Raw genomic sequence first — 4,193 nt, 5'->3', positions numbered from 1 at the left:
GGTTTGAGTGAGGGTTTGATCACATATTCAAAAAAATTAATTAAAATATCCATGTCACTTGAAGCTGCAAAATCAACTGAAAGTGCCTCATACAATTTGGCAACATCTCATTTTCAATCTCATGCTTGCAGTCCATTTTGAATTTAAAATTTTATCATTTAAGATTATGGACTTCTAAACATTCCCTTGGAATGCATACAAAACTCAATTTCAAAGTGGTTTCAATAAATAGAGAGGGAGCCATTAAGATTCCAAGTTTTACTGCCCCAAAACCCTAGCCACTTTTATCCATCCCTAATGTAATTCTCCATGAATTCTTTATTTATATTACTTTTTTGGCGAGAGAAAGTTTATAGATATTCATTCTCATAAAGTACTCATGTTAGGAAGGCGACACTTGTGGAAGTAGAAACTAAACCAAGCCCTATTTTTGTGCACCCTTTCACTCATAATGAGGAGTGCCTTTCTTGAGGAAGTCTTCTATCCATACATGGAATGCAATTGATTTCTTTCATTCTCTATGTCATCTAGAAAATCATCAAATTGTTGTAATAGTCTTCCCTAGGTGACACAACCTCCATAATATTACCTCTTTCTAACAATAAATAAGAGTAATTTGTGATGAGGATCACTAGCTTCAACAATTTTCTGGTGAAAAACTACTTTTGAATGGGACACCATCACCTACATCCAAGATGGACCAAGAAATATGATGTCTTTTTTACTAGTGAATATTATGCCATTAGAAACAAACCTTTCTCTTGAGTTAATTGAAGTTTCTAGTCGCATTCCTACTTGCAAGTCACACTTATGCGCTCTCAGATTGCAACCTAAAAATGCGACCTGTGATCACTAGCTTTCCTATCCTTCTAAGTCACGGGTCGTAAATGAAAACTTTAGTGACAATGTGATAATAAATAATGACTCGGAGAATGCAATATTTGCTTGAATTAAAAACTGTGAAACATAATTGGACCTAGAAATATCATTGGAATATTATAGGGCAAAACTTACTATTCAAAAAGGGACTTTTCCCAACAGGATGGAACAACCCACCAAGTAGGAAAAAAGTGTTTCCTTATCATCTCAAATGCGTGTTCATGGGACAATTTAGAGGCAGTCTATGGAGCCACGATAATCATCTCATTGCATTAACATATGTGCAATAGCTAAAATATGTACAAGAATTTTGTAGAAAATGGGTGTTGGGCTAGAGGGCATGGTCTTAACTCTTAGAAAGGCTTTATTCGGGAATGGAGTGATCATTGAACCCTTTGGAAGAAATATGTTTTCCTTAGGGTACCATCTCCTCTCAAATTTTCAAATTCTTCATGCCTCAACACAAATTTCACTGACTTTTTCACTTTAGTGACCATTGGGCAAGTTGCTCTAGTGGGGGATAGATGCAATAACTCCCATGACTTTGTATGCATGCTAAGAGAATAAAGTAAATGCGATCATGGACCTTGTCATAACGAGTAAATTGTAATCGTTGTGGTTGTAAGTGGAATGATCCTTTCTACTACACTTGTTGTGGTCATTTGGTTTCTAGCATATAGGCAAAGAAAAAGGCACAAGAGATCTAGGAAAATATCCAACCCTTCTTTTGTTGCTCTTGTTCCTCCTTCATGGAGGGTGTAACGTAATGATGAATTGAGAATTACCACTAAAAATTTCAGTGAATAAAATCACCTCCTAAGAGATACAAAGAAGGGAGGAACATATAGGAGTGTCCTGCCAGACGGTTCCCTAGTAGCTATTAAGAAGCTACAAAAATATAGTTTCGAGGGTAAGAAAGGTTCTATTATGAAGTTAGAAGGGTCACATGGCTTAATCATCCCAATATTGTGGTTGTTAAAGCATTTTAATATGGACATGGTTAGTGATATTATTTATGAACTTGTAACCAATGGTCCTTTGGATGGATGGTTACATCATCTTCCGAAAGGAGGTAGGAGTTTGGATTGGAGGATGAGAATATGAATTGCGACTACACTTTCCCAAGGTATTGTGTTTCTACATGAAAAGTAAAACATCATGTAGAGCACATAGATATTCAGGCCAACAATTTCCTCTTAGATGAAGATTTTGGGGCACACATACTAGGTGTGGGCCTGTCCATGTTTGTACCATGGGACGACATACATGAGAGGAAAACAATGGTTTTCACTCATGGATATCTTGCTCCTGAATTTATTTACCAAAATGAAATCACAACTAAAATTGATGACCACCAAATCAACATGAACAAATCAAATTATGTGGAATTCATAATGGGAAATGTGACTTGCCTCAGTCACAATTCACCAACACATTTCACAATGATACTCATCACCCTTGACTCTATGATTTGTGTGTGGAATTTTTGACTTAACAAGTTGAAACACGACTACAAGTTATAACCCCCTTGGAAGTAATTCTCAATCATTGTAATATTTTCTCTTGACACACTTCCCAGGTTTCATCAATTTCATCGGCCCCATTCTTGCATTCTTATTCTCCTCCAACACACTACTCTTCCTATTATTTTTTGCTTAGCTAAAAAACGTTGATCTCTGACCTCAATTGAATGATGCTCTCAGAGTGACGCCAATTTCCTTTCAACTACAGGGTTCAATGCCTATGATTTCACATGAAATCTTAGTTGACACTGGATCATTTTTGAATTGCTATAATCACAATATCTAATCATCTAGAGCTGGATTTATTAAATCGTTTATGCATTTCTTCGATAGGTGTGATTGTTGTGGAGGTAAATCCTCTCTGCGGATAGAGACGATCCCTACTAGCCCAGACCGGGTCTAGCAACAATCACACAATGCTACCACGCAAGTTCCTAACTGCAAATACAAAGTAGATGGTGAGAACCTACTTGGATTCCAACACTAGTGTTCGTCGAAGAGATGTCGCCTTCGTTCCTCTGCCTTGGCCGGTCACGATCCACACGATCTCCGTGATAGGATACCTGCACGCATAAAGAACAACACGAAAACAAGTGTAAAATCTAGTAGATGCAATTATATATCAGTCAGAAAAGATATAACTCAACATCAAACATGAGACAATGAGAGTGGAACCATAATGATAGTCATCTATTATTAATGAATAACAAAGAAGAATACAAACATTGTTCTGACGTCAAATCCTCCTTTGGCTGGGTAATCAGCTACACAAGTCTTGCAAAGCTTGTTGGGATGAGGAACAAGCCTCTCTCTCTTTGGGTGACAAGAATCTCCTTACTTAGATTTGGCCTTATGGGTGCAAAGAAGGCTCTTGCAGCTTCAAACTCTTGAACTCCTAGAACTACTGACTATTATGACTGTGTTGTGGTCACCAACAACCCCCTTCTTTATTTGGTATTAGCAATAACACCAAGCAAAGGGGGACCCTTAACAAAAAATCCAAAAAATATTTTTATCAAAATTTTTGTATTTTTACTCCCTAAAGCTATATCGCATCGTGAAGAGAGAGTGAAGCATTTCCTATGCGTGTAAATAAGCTACGAAGAAGCGACGCGAAATTCATCGCATCGCATATATTGAAAGCGCCCTCAAATGAGAAACTTAAGGAATCGCAGACGGCCAATATGCGACGTCGCATATCGCAACATCGCATAAGCAGCACACAATGATTGAATGATAAAACGCGATCTTGCGATCTGCGATCCTGCGATTTGCGATCTGCGATGAATGAGACTATCAATTCCTGCGATGACACTTCTTGACATCACAATCCTCGATACTACAATGAGAATCGCAGAAACCACTCATCGCAAAATTTCCTCGACATAGTTTGTAAACCCAAAATTGAGCACGCACCTTAAGGGAAATTAATGATTGTATGCCAAAGTATCCAAGAATGATTGTGTTGCGTTTTTCGAAGAGTCAAGTCATTATGAGTGTCATGACTATGCATTCATTAGAACTTAAAGCTTTCATGTCAATCTTTTCGTCATTTCTCTTTTCCTTTGCGTAAACTGTAAGGCAGCAACTAATATAAATCAATATGTAGGAAACATCTAAGGAAAAGGGGAAAGCGCCAATACTCGGAGAACAGAGAGGAGATGCCTTCGCAAATGGATGCCGCATGCAGCCGGACCACGGATTCCAGAGTATCACTCAACAGACACTGATGAAAATAGACTACCCAAGACTCAGAGTCAAAGGCGCACAAAAGCGGCATGTTTACAAAAG

At 38.0% G+C, this 4,193-nt stretch overlaps 1 pseudogene; it reads left to right on the top strand.

The window, feature by feature from the left end:
* The first annotated feature begins 736 nt into the window (after window positions 1-736).
* On the top strand, window positions 737-2,369 carry LOC149178076 (C-type lectin receptor-like tyrosine-protein kinase At1g52310 pseudogene; annotated as a pseudogene).
* The last annotated feature ends 1,824 nt before the right edge of the window (window positions 2,370-4,193 follow it).

This window comes from Pinus tabuliformis, chromosome 4_1, assembly GCF_031772625.1.
Source record: "Pinus tabuliformis cultivar Carrire ecotype Pingquan chromosome 4_1, CPIR1, whole genome shotgun sequence".
NCBI classification, from domain to species: Eukaryota; Viridiplantae; Streptophyta; class Pinopsida; order Pinales; family Pinaceae; genus Pinus; species Pinus tabuliformis.
Note: the sequence above shows the minus strand (reverse complement) of the source record. Positions and strands in the feature narration are given on the sequence as shown.